Genomic DNA, 13,265 nt, shown 5'->3' with positions numbered 1-13,265 from the left:
CCTTACTAGTGAGATGCACAGAGGAATGACTTGCCTTAGGTAAGAAATGGTAGAATCAAATCCTGCTGGTTTTCTTTTTGTAGCCAGTAAAAGCCATTTGAATGTTTTCTGCAAGGACAACAGCGGGAAGCAGAGCCCTGAATGCTGTGGCCTCCTGGCTTGTGACTTCACACCTTCCAGATGACCCCTCACAGCTCCCAGGGAGCTCAGGGCTGGAGGCAATGACTAACTCCTTCCCAAAGCCGGAATGTAATCCCTAAATTGCCCTAAAAAGGTCTCACAGACTATATGGGTAGTGTAGACCACAAATTTAGCAACTGAAGCTAGATACCACAATGGATATCCTCCACCACGCCGATGACCAAGAGAAAAGAATTTAGCCCCAGACGTGCTCACATGTGATCTCCTTAACTCAGGGGCTAATTTGCCGAGATTTAAGGTTTAGGGCCAATAGACACATTTCCCCCCTGTATTTACGCAGTATTGTGTTACTTATGTAATAGTCAAATATTTAAAAATGGAACATAAGAACCTTCCTCACTGGGAGGAGCATCCTAAAATGCACCTTTAGGCTTGGGGAGGGTTTTGCTTTCCCTGCGTGTGAGTGGATCAGCACCGCGTACCTGGCAGCGTTTGTGGATCTGTGTGTGTGAGCCAGGGCAAACCGGCCCTCCCTCCCAAGGCAAACATGGTGAGAGAGAGGTGATGAAGAGGTGGGATTTGCCTCTGGTTTCGCATGGGAAAATCCACTCTTTTTGCAGAACAGATTTCCTAGGAAAATGAAGAATTTTTGGCCTCTAGATATCCAGATTTGCAGGTCGTCTGGGTAATTAAGTAGTGGCAATGCTGATGCGAATCATAGAATCATAGAATTGCCCAGGTTGGAAGGGACCTTTCAGATCATCGAGTCCAACCATCAGCCTAACTCTGACAAAACCCATCACTGACCCATATCTCTAAGCACTATATCTACCCTTCTTTTAAACACCTCCAGGGATGGTGACTCCACCACTTCCCTGGGCAGCCTGTTCCAATGCTTGATAACCCTTTCAGAGTAAAAATTTTTCCTAATCTCCAGTCTAAACCTCATACTCTTCACCGGCGCAATGCCTTGGGATTCCCCTGTGTGCCGAACCCCAGCTAGACTGTGCATCCTTGAGCCCCAAATTGTATGTGTGATTGGGCTGGTGGTTTCCAGATAGTTTTGAAGACTTAAGAAGGCGGGGGAATACTTCTTCTCCTTTGGTCAGTGGTTTGATCATTCAAGCTCTAAAGTATCCCACTGCCCCTCTGTAAACTCCAGCGTCTGATGCTGCTGGTGTTGGAGGCCAATTCACGGAATATCAGTGAGACAAAGCAATATCTGGTAGACCAACCAACACAGCTAGAAAAAATGACAAGCTCTTGGGCAAGTCAATTTTAAGACTCTAAATAAAAAAAGAAACTGGATAAACTGGGAAAAATTGCTCTGAGTTTACTGCAATTTTATAAATTATCCCAGACATAAAAGTAGAGGAAAGAGGGACCTTACAGTGGGAGAGACAAGGGAAAAGATTGAGTGCTGTAAAAGCAGTATTTCTATTGTCTCTGTAATGGTTACTATCTAGTACAATTATGAATTTCAGTTCTCAGATTCATCTTGCATCGGTTGTCTTCTTACAGGACTTAGAGGTCATACATAGTTCATCTTTTTTTTGTCCTTGTAGCCTTTAGCAGTTGCTTTTGGGACCTCACAGCTTATCGGTTGGTCTAATCAACTGCCTCAAAAAGCCCTCCCTCCCCTGGCCTGACTGTTTCTCTTTCAACAAGTTTACATCCTTAGACTCCAGCAGCTTCAGTTTTGGGTCTGTGACCTCGTACTTGTTTCTCAGTACGAAGCCTGGGCACTGAGCCCCACAACAGCAAGAACAAGGCAAACTGCATGGTCAGTGGGTCTCTTGGAGAGGTGGCAGATCTTTCCTAAGAGACCTTTTCGATCCCCAGGAGATAACTCGGGGATAACTGGCGTATTGACCATTATTGACAAGTTTTTGCAAATGTTTCCTGGAGTGGAAGGAATGGTGCGTAGTCTTTTGCTCAGCGCAGAAAAGCAGAGCATCCGGGAAAAATGAGGTGTCCCAGGCTTTGAATCATGCTAATGGGTGTGATACGTTGCTGTGCAGATGCCTCCCTCTTGCAGCCAGCACCTCTCAGTCCGGCCTGAACAATGTTTAGCCACTCTCTGGGTTGGGCTAAACCATGAGAAGGCTGGGAGATGGTGCTTTCCGTATTCAACGCAAAGGCAACAACCTCTGTTCTCTTGATACTTTGACCCCCCTGTTTTTTTATCAGCCATCACAGCGGTGTCGCAAAGATGCTGAAGATAGGAGACGAAAAAGGCTGAACCACATCAATCTAGTTTCATTATTTGCATTTTATTTGCCCTAACTTCATCTGGACAGTCGCGTCCTGACTGCCTTGTTTGACTCATGTGTAGAAGCAACTTCTATGAACAGCTGCTGCCGCTTTGAGCTCTTCCATGAACAAGGGAGCTCTATGCACATGAAGACCAGGCAGAAAAAGTGAGTGATTCTGTAAGGAAATATGTCCTCCTTTCAGTTTAAGGGTTTAACTTAGATTCTTTGAAGACTTTAACTTAAGTTTTCAGCCCCATTCAGGAGACAGAGCTACTGGGGTTGTGCTGTGTGTGGACACAAGGGAAATGTCTGTCTGTCCTTCTGCCTGTAGCTTTTCAATCCCATGGCCAGTCCCAGTTCAGTGAAACTGAGCAATTTCGGCACTGCTGAATTCAAACAAATTTCATGACGTCGTCTCAGCAGATAGCAGACGTGTTTCTGTCCAAGCACAGGTTTGGATACAACCTTTACTGTGCAGCAAAGAAGACAACCAAGACATGCTGTACTACAGAAGGCCCAGTTTCTGCACCCTTCATCAAGGCTGGTTTGCTCTTCATGCAGTGACTTGTCTTACAATTTGTGGGAGTATTTTTTTTCGTTGCTTATTTTTACAGACCCTGCCTTAGGCATAGACTAAGGCAACAGGAGACTCAGAAGCCCCCTAACAAGTTTGTCCCACCCATTCTTGTGAAGTAGCTCGTTGCTTCAAACTGAACCACTTCAAACTTCAACTGCCACTAAACTTTACAGCTTGTTGCAGCAATAAGTAAGGATTTAATCCTGTCTATAGAATAGCTTCATCCCAGGGCCCAAGCATACAAATGTCTTTTTAACATAGATTATCCTGATGCCTGAATCATTTTCAAATGGCTAATTGGCTTCTAAAGGATAACATGGCCGGGGCGCCCGAGTGTGCCTGTGCGTACACACGTGCATGTGTTTCTGTTGATAATAGTTTCAGGAGCCTTCTGAGCTCATTGCCTGGTGGTTAAGTGTGCTGAGAGCTGCAGCAGCTCTTGAGCGTTCACAGGATGAGATGACTTCGTATCTAAAATACAGCAAAGACTGAGTCTATAGTAGGCAATATAAGTGCTCCATAATGCCCTTTTCATCTCCGATCATCAAAATATTTATGGCTTGGGTGCACTTTTGCCGTATCCCAACTCTTTTGCTGGGAGAAAATTGGACCTTGAACCACTTCCTGATCCAGTTGAAGATGTCCCTGCTGACTGCAGGGGGGTTGGACTAGATGATCTTTAAAGGTCCCTTCCAACCCAACACATTCGATGATTCCCTCTGCGTCTGGATGTTCTTCAAAGGAAATACAGGCTGGACAGCCCCACTGAGCACCAGTGGACCCCCCAGACGGGACAACTGGCAGACCAGCAGTGCCCAGCCCTGCTTTGTAGGCTGAGGTATAGATGTGCCGTGTTTCCTGGTCCCTTTTCTAAATACTGCGAGAAATTCTCTGGCATAGAAAAATAAGAGCTCGTGAAAAGGCTTTGGGCTCATAAACACTGAAATAATGCAGCTCAAATGGTGACTGTCATCAAACGTGAGATAAAATGCATTTGCTGAAAGACCAATAAAAGCGGTTTCGAGCTAACACATTTGGTCTCACCCTTGAGGCTCAGCACGGCCCATCGGTGCGGTGAAGCTGACGTGGTGTCACTCATTGAGCTGCAGCGACACAATCATGTGCCTGAGCCCTCTGATTCTGCAGAGCAAAGGACAAAATGTTTATCAGATTTGACCTAGATTTGGCCTTGATTTTTAAAGGCAGGCTCATTGCTCTATGAATAAACTCAGGATGTTGAACATAAACATCTAAAAAATAGGAGAGGATGACTCTTCTCACTCAACCCCTAGAAACCAGAAAAGGAGAGAATGAAGATTTTAAAAGAAAAGTCCCAGCAGTGTGGAAGCAAGATGGGAAGATGCTCCATGTAAAATAATTTGAGTCCCACTTTCCAAATCCTTGGGAACGTGATGCTCCTGGAGCAGACACAGCCACGTGGTGCATCCATGCACACCCTACCCTTCTCCTGGGGTTATTTCCTCAGATTTTCTGCAGGCTTGAGCTAGAACTGGAGTCACACACCAGACTGAGCCCTCGATAAGAGGCAGCCGCTGTAGAAACCAGAGACTTCAGCCTCTTCCAGGAACCCCGGGTGGGGTGTTTTCAGAGAAAAGGTCGACCTCTCTCTTTCCGTCCACAAAAAACAACTAACCGTTAAAGTAGGCTTGGCTATTTTCTAAAGGTTTTTGCTGTAGCCCAAACTTCTAGATAGGAAAACAATACACCGTGAGGGCAGGTCTTTCTTCCTGGCTCTGCTAGTTTTTTGCAGAATGCTTTTTTCTCTTATCAGGATTGCCTTATCTGGGTGCTATGTCTTTGCACATTCTGGGCTTCATTTGGTTGGTCCTTTGCACTCCTGACATCTCCCTGGACCCCCACCCTGGCACACCGACCTCCTAACACACAGAGCTCATTTGCCTAAGCAAAGCTGAGCTTGTGGAAATCTGCTTTTTCCTTTCTGGCTGAGCAAACGGGAGCATTCACACCTCCCGACGTTGGGCCGCGGTGTGGAAAGAGAGATTTATGAAGCCTGGGAGAAAATATAGTGGAAAGAGAGCAGGTGTACCAACGGTGAGCTTCCCTTGGGAGGAGGCAGGAGTGTGTTTCCATCTTGGTTTTGCCTGGTGTGAATCTTTCCAGGACCTGTATCGCTGCCTAATTAATGCTTACACATAGCAGCCATTCCCCCAAATCTTAGCCCAAGGTGGGGATGAGGCGTTTGGGAAGAACTGCTGCAAATGGACCAGTGCTGGAACCCAAAGAGGCAGGGCAGGGATTATCTTGCCTAAATCAGGACAGATTTCCACATCTGGGCTACTTACCCTACATTTGCTCCCTTTATAGTTGGTAGAGGAAAAGCGTCACTTTGATCTGAAATAGTTCAGTTGCCCACTTTAGGATGAGACACTTTATGTTCTAGAAGCATATTTCTCATCCCCTGACTGCAAAGGAAGCCCAGAGGCATCTGCCCTGACATCTGGGTCATGAGGAGATGCAAAAACCGGTCGATTTCATTTACCTCATGGCTGGAAAATAGTTCTTGATGTTAGAGGGATAGACGGAAAGTCCAAATTATTTTTCAATCCTTTAAGTTGATGGTAGTCCACAAAAATAGTGAGAGTGCCATATTTTTGGACAGGAAAATATTTTTTGTAAAAGAAAAATTCAGCTCCACACACTGGCCCAGGAGATATTATTAATAGTGAGAGTGTTTGAATCGGTCTCGGTGAACGACAGGAGAGAGCAGGACCCAAGACCTGACCCATTAGCTGCTGGGCTTCGGGTTGAGTTCTCTAGTTTTCCTCTCAGTGGCAAACAGAAAACTGCTTCAGGAATCAAATGAGAAAGAGGGAGAAGGGCCGTTTCTCCTGCATTTGGGACGGGTGGTAATCTTGCTCCTCTGGTACATAAATCACATGCAAATTCACTAACGTTAAGTAAGTGCACAAATGGTGACTGAGCTGGGGAGACAACCCGACCTCAAGAAAGCTTCAAGGCTCTGTCAGCCAAACAGCCGTAGACTTGGATGCTTTCCCAAAGTGTAGCTAAACATTTTGCATTTGCAAAGAAACAAGTTGGAAACCTCCCAGGAGGCTTTTCCTAAGAGGTGTCTGAACCTTCCTGCTCCTGTGGGGCTAAAATCGCGCTGGGCCAACACTTGGTCATGTTGGGGCGGTTGGAAGGGGGCTGATGGCAGGTGGCAGCAGGGTACCAAACTGGGACAAAAACCAGTCTGAGGATGGATATTTTCCCTTTCAGCCACATCATTCCCAGTCCTGAGCAGAGCGAGGGGACCTAAAAAATAGCATGAGAAAGATTTGTGCAGTGGCAATAGCAAGAGTGGTGTCTCGGGTGCGGGTGGCACCCAAGCAAGGGCTCTGGCCAGGCCGTGTGTATCCATAAGCAGCGGGAGGAGGGACATCGATCAGGTGTGCAGAGTCCCCTTGGATGTGGGGTAATGACAACCTGAAGGCACTGCTGGCCCCGGCTGCGTCATGTAGCGGCTCTTGAGGCCAAGCAGGCATTTTGGACTAGCTGGCTGTGCTGCACACCTGGGTCCCCACCATCAAAGGCATGTGCCTTCTAGAAAGAGTTTTTTCTCCCTCTGTGCTCAGAAATGAGCTGGGACAGCGCTGGCGGAGATGCTGGAAGGGGAAACTGTTTTTGGTGAACCAGAGATCCCTCACAGCTGGTGCTGTGTCCAGGCTGCCCTTGCATTTGCTCCTACCTCCAAATGCTGCTGCCACTGATCCCCAGGCAGCCCCCAGTAAAAATTGGATTTATTTTACCTCCACACCATTTTAGATGGTGTTGTCCCGATTTCTCTCTGGGCTAAGGACTCAGTAGCATCTGGCTTTCCTCTCCCATCACGCACCAAGCAATTGTCCCCTCCATGGAAGCGGGTTGGCCCCTGAGGAGCAAGTTGCTCCAAACCTCTTACTGTGAGGTGCTGGGGCTTCACCAGACACCCCTTTACTAAGTAAAACCATAATCAAAGTGACCCACACAACGTTTGGTCCCTATTGTGATCACAAAAATCGGGTGGCAGGGAGGAGAAGGATGTCCTCGAGATGTCCTTGCCCGTGGCCATGGTAGGCTTGATCCCTGCAGGGACATGAACCAAACAGTGCCTGGGCTCAAGCTCTGGTTCTGAAGCCACCTGGCTTGCTTTTCTTTTTTTTTTTTTTTTTTTTTTTTTTTTGGTGAGATCTATGACACTAAATACCCTCAGCCCTTAGGCGAGAACAGCCACGTCAAAAATGCATATTCAGAGTGGTCCTTGGCTTTGTTGACATGTCTGGAGATGGCTTGGGAGAGCGCTGCTTGACTGTGCCCATACTAAGAATTTTGCAGTAGGGATGTATTCTTGTGCCCATTCCCGCATGCCAGGGCTGTTTAATTTACTATATATAGTCATAGCATATGTGTACTTGAATATATTCTCTCCCCAGCCTGGTTCAGTGGAGAGGTTTCATGTAGCATACACTATAAAAAGTTTCTTTTTCAGATTTTCATCTTGACATGAAAGTGCATTACAACATTTGCCATCAATAAAACACAATTCCTTCCATGTGAAAAGCATTACAGCCACAGTATGGTTATTGAGTGATGATACCTGGATGACGGAAATACACGAACAGGAAAGTGTACGTAGGGAAATTTCAGAAATGATGCCAAGTTTTTTAAAAAAAAAACAATGTCTGATAGCAATGCAGATGGGTTTGGAGAATTTAGTTCGTTTGTACTCAAAAAGAAAAAAAAAAAAAAAAAGGAAAGAGAAAGAGAAAGAGGCTGAGCCAAAAGCGAAATAAAAGGCTTCTCAAATGAGTAACTGAGGGGGCTGGCAACCCAGTGAAGACACGTGTGAAGAACAGATTTCTTGCCTCTTACTCTATGGTTCAATCTTGGGCCAAGCATCAGGGGTTTCAGGAGCTACTTCTGCTCTCAGCCTGTTGCTCATGCCCAGCTCAGTGTCCAGTGCTGGGATGCCAGGGACTGAAGGTACCATTGGCATCATCCTTGACTTGAATTCCTAGAGATAGGTCCTCCAGGTCAGGCTTGAGGACACTGGGGATCCTAAGTGGGAGATTGCCCTCTCTTATACAGTCTACACCTAAACTAAGCAGCTGACTCCAAACTTGCTGAAACAGAGGGAAAAAGTCCCGTGACTTTGTAAAGAGCTTTGGATCGAGCCCTTCTCCTGAAAATGTGCCAAGCCAGGATCCTTCTCCCGGCTCTAAATTTGCTTTTTATGAAAATGTTCCCGTTAGCACCAAAATAAATTCTAGCTGTGTTTCGATTTTTAGCGAAAGTTTAGCTTTGAGAAAAAAACATGCTAATTAACTCATTAACTGAACCCGTTAAGTATCCATCTCCAAATCTTCCTGAAAATAATGTAAATCACCAGCGCTGGGTTCCCAAGATGCAAGGCAAGTTGCTCGACTTTGGAATGCGTAAACATTCAGTGGAAGAAATTGCGACTTCAGAGAAAGTACAAACAAAGCAGCCTGTTTGTTTGTGCGGCTGCTTTCTCGCAGGAGAACAACCGAGAAGCATGGAAAGCCTCGAGTGTCCTCCATGGTTGGTGTTTGTAGCTGTGATCCAAAGGGGACAGAACAAAGACTGGCCTATTTATAGCCGAGCGACCGAAAGCAAAAGCGCTCGAGTGATGAAAAGGCACAGTCTACCATTGTCGAGGCTTCTGAAAAGAGCACAAACCGTGGTTTTATCAGAGAGCACTTACAAAAAAGATTTTTGCCGGGTGGAAAATAAATGATGTTTTTCCATTGAATCCACCATCCCACGTAATAATTTTTTTCTGGATTGGTCACACTTCATCAGAGCAATGATTGCAGATGGAGGGTGGGGGGGAGGTGGGAGGAGAAACACGTGCCTACGTACGTGTGGAGGAAGCGCTCAGCAAAACCCGCGGTCTTATTATTTCCATTTTGCAGGAAATGCCAATACTCCGTGTCAGAGAACTGTTATATGACATCACTGAAAGGGTAGATTTCAATTTAAGGAATAAGATAAGCTCTGCTGTTTGTGCTAACAGCTGCTTTTAATGTTTATTTTTCAAAAAGCAAAATTATCTACAATAAATAAATAGGCTATTTCATCTGCTATACCAGGCCTTATTCGACATCTTGCCACAGTATCAAATGACTTCATCTCTCTGCCGTGTTATATTTACGCTACTACCGGGGCATTAGGAAATCAGAGTTACCCAAACACATTATAAAGAAAAGAGCAGTTGTACTGTAACATAAAAATCTTAATTTTTTTTCCCTTCTGAAACAGAGTTTTTCCCAAAGAAATTCTTTTATTTCAGGAAAGTGTCTTTTTTCATCAAAGCCTTTTTGTCGGGGGGGGTGGTGTGAAAGTTAATTTGGGTCACAGTTTCTAATAGGAAGCCATTTGCATGGGATTTGTTTTTTTTCAATTCTAACTTTGCTTCTTCCTTGGGGTTTCCTGGTGCCACGACAACACCTCTGACCAACCCTGCCCCATCCCAGAAATCAAGTCGTAATGCTTCAAAATCCAATATTTCTATCCAAATAACTGGTACAAGTAAAACCTGACCAGGACGTAGCTTATATCGACTCAATTTATATGTATGAGTGTTACAACCTGCTGTGGGAGTGCACCTGCTCCACCGCGCCACCACCTCCTCCTCCTTAAGGCAACATCGCTGTTAAGTGGCCTGCACTGGCTTCTGACCTCATGTGAGGGTTGTCTTGGGCATGTTACTGGGGTGTGTTACTGGGTTGTGTTACTGGGAGTGCTGGAGAAGCCAGAGCGACCGTTGGTGATGATGAATTTAGGAGGCAGGCTGCAGCTTGGTTGTAAGGAGGGACCTTGTCCAGGATGGGAGCAGAGAGGCAGAAAAAGGGCTCAACAAGTGGTGGGACTTGGGCAGGAAAGAGCTGAAGAGCTTGAGATGTCCTACTCATTGATGACCTACCTCAACTGAGCTAGGCCCACCTAAACCATTTGTGAATTTGACTTTCCACCTGGAAGATGGGACCTGCCACAGTCCCCGAAAATGAGAACATGTTGCCATTGCCAACTTAGGGAGAAAAGTCAAGGATAGGATGGGATGGGATCTTTTGGGAAATCCCAGCCAGACCTCTAGGAGGAGAATTTGAGCTGAAATTATCACAAAGGGTTGTCTACATTTGTGCATTTGAATATAAAAGAAATCATAGACTCATAGAATGCCAGATTGGAAGGGACCTCGAGGATCATCCGGTCCAACCCTTCTTGGCAAAAGCACGGTCTAGGCAAGATGGCCCAGCACCCTGTCCAGCTGAATCTTAAAAGTGTCCAATGATGGGGAAGAAAGAAAGGTAAACGCCTTTCAGGGAGAGAGGGAGGAGCTGTATAAATATATATATAAAAATTCATGTGAAAGAGGCAGGCCCACATTGGGGCTTGCCACCTGCACCGCGGCTGACGCTCCCTCCACTTGCACAGCTCCTCAGGCACCCTTGCAAAAGCCGGTTTTCAGAGGGAATAAGATCGTGTGCGAGGCTCAGATGGAGTCGAGGTGAGATCAAAGGAGACTGCAGTCTTAAAAGGCATGACGGTCCGGACGTGCCTCCTCGCAGCCCGACCATACAACAGAGCAAGAGGCAACTCTGAGAAAGCAAAGGCAACAGTTAGGGACACAGCAGGGCCAGATGGTACCAACTAAGGGTTTTGCTAAGGTGGAAAAACCCTTTAGCGCAGGGCGTGTTAGAGGAACTCAATGCATTTACATGCAAGAAGTGAACCAAATTAAGAGAAAGTTAAGAGAAAACAGAATTCAAGCTCTTAACCTGGTTCCTGCAATTTCATGAAAACCGGGGGAAAACAGGTTAAAAGTTGGTTGTCCCTCCCCAAGCCACTTGTACATCTGGGGTTTGTGGCGGTGATGTGGACAGGGCGGGTGTGAAGGATCTGGCTTGCTCTGGGTCTGGGCTGCGAGCTGGCTTGGTGCTGACTCCCAAAATCAGACGGGCACAGTTAAGCTCTTTGCCACTGCCAAGGGCCACAGTGGCAGGGACTTCAATAAAGACTTGCTAATTCCCTCAAAGTAGACCTCAGTTCTTCTGGTTTTGCACCCACTCCACTGTGATCGGGTGGAACATGGGTGAACCAGGCCACAGGAGCAGGAGGGTCTCGGAGCCTCTAATGAAAATCACATCTGTTTTTCTTAGATTAGGGAAGGAGGTGGGGAGAAGGGGAAAAAAGGTGGTCCATCTGAGAGAGAAGACAGAGATTACACGGAATAATTGATGCCATATGAGCACAAAGTCGCATTTTCTTGCAAATGTCCACAGCACAGAGCTGTGATGGGCAACGAAAAGATGACAATAAAGATGTTTATCCAAAGAAAAGGCATTTCAGTGGTGAAAGCCAGTCTGAAAAGGGACATTTATACTAATAAATTAAGCAGTTCAATGGACGCATTGATCGTCTGTTATTAGCCCGGACTTGCCCTAACAGAATCTTTAGGAGAGGCCTGGGCAAGCGTTTGGCCTGGGCTCTCCCATACAATGCCTGGCACGGCTCAGGAGCCAGCACAGGCCAGGAACCATTCCCCATGGGCAGTTTGGGTATGACCACCCTGATCTGGAGGCTAAATTGAATAGCGTGGACATGGCCAAGCCATGCCTGTTGGCCTCCTGTCCAAAGAATGGGCCCTGGTCCTTTTTTTTTTTTTTTTTTTTTTTGTTTTTGATGTGGCCAAGCATATTCACTTTGTTATCTTTCCAAAGCATTTAGCTGCACCCTATCATCAGCGTGTCTGCGTGCTTCCCAGTCCGTGATGTATTTATCTTTGCAACCCATCTGGTAGGTAGGAGAGAGCTATTAACCTTATTGAAGCGAGGGGGACGGAGGCGGAGGGAAATCTGTCTGCACACCAACGCGCAGCGGCATGGTTGGATGAAACCGGCTCCGGGCAAGTTAACGAGGTTAAATATCGTAAAGACGTAGCGTGGACCTCGAAAGTGTAGTTTCTTGAATCAGCTTGTAGCTTCCCAGCCGTGGCGTCATGTCCTCCCTGCAGTTTTGACCCCTGCTAGGCAGCGGGGATGCACCTACCCTTGCCACGACCACCCCGGCGCTCGGCTGGGAGCGTGGGCACGCAAACAAGTTGTGGCAGGGTGAACAAGGGCACGAGCTTTCTCCTCCATCCCGTACCTGTGCGCGCGTGTTACCCCGAGGTACCGACAGCGAGCGTTGGGTACTGGGTACCCACCCCCTCTGCTACGGAAGAGCAACCTTCTCCCGGGGCATCGGGGGGTGCAGAAATGCACGTGTGATAGCGGAGATGACTCGGTTGGAGGTCCCACCGTAGCTCATCTTGTGGGAACGTGTTTATATACTCATACAAAGCGATTTGCCCCCAAATCACCCCAGAAGTCTGCGGTGGAGACGAGGGTGAAACCGGTCTCTACCAAACCGTCTGCCTTAACCACCGAGCTGCCCTTTCACGCTCATCAGTTATTAACGAGCGCATTTCTTAAGCACCGGCAGTGTGTTCATAGCTATTAAAAATATAAAGGAGCTATAAGCTTTGACCTGCCCTCCGTTCCGCCCGCGTCAGATAGCCACTGAAATGAAGAGGTGTTTATTTGCCTGGAAGTGTGGAGTCTTATGTCAGCTCCCGGTGTAGCAAGTAATTTTGCTGGGGGTCTGATCCTGCCACGGGGGAAAGGGCCGGTGCTTTTGTTTCTCTTTTACTCTGAGCGCGATGCCTGCGCTCTCGGCATACCTGGAAAATTATCCCGCTTCGCAGCCAGCACCGGTTCCTGGCCACCCCTGCTGCACGCCAGGCTAAATTGGGAAACTAAGCTCCTTTTTTTTTCCTTTTTTTTTTTTCTTTTTTTTCTTCCCTGGTGCACGGCTGGCCTCCCCACCTTGCCGCTCATGAATGCCTTGCTGAGTTCGCTGTGATTTGGAAAATTAATTGACTCGGAGCCTACTGGCTGAAGCAGCCGCAAACGCAGAACACCCAAGACGCAGCGGTAGCAAGGTCAGAGGAGGTGGGAAATTTTGCGAGAGAGGTAGCAAGCAATAAGCAGAGCAGAATATGGGCACCGGCGGGGAAATGTAAAAGGAAACCATTCAGATCAGACACGGCCATGGGAGACAAGGCGAAGGGACCTTGGGAGGCTTTGGTATTTACTGGGGGAGCTGGCAGCGCCTGCGGCAGGGAATGCCCCCGGCTCTCCGTGGGTCTCCAGAGACCCTTTGCCTCTAGCCAGGATGCTCAAAGAGCACCCTAAGGACCATCTCCT

General features: G+C 47.1%; 1 protein-coding gene across 1 annotated transcript in view; it reads left to right on the top strand.

The window, feature by feature from the left end:
* RUNX2 (RUNX family transcription factor 2) overlaps nt 1-13,265 on the top strand; it is a 165,271-nt gene that overhangs the window by 104,260 nt on the left and 47,746 nt on the right. The window lies entirely within an intron of this gene.

This window comes from Larus michahellis, chromosome 3, assembly GCF_964199755.1.
Source record: "Larus michahellis chromosome 3, bLarMic1.1, whole genome shotgun sequence".
NCBI classification, from domain to species: Eukaryota; Metazoa; Chordata; class Aves; order Charadriiformes; family Laridae; genus Larus; species Larus michahellis.
This window is presented reverse-complemented; position numbering and strand designations above follow the sequence as displayed.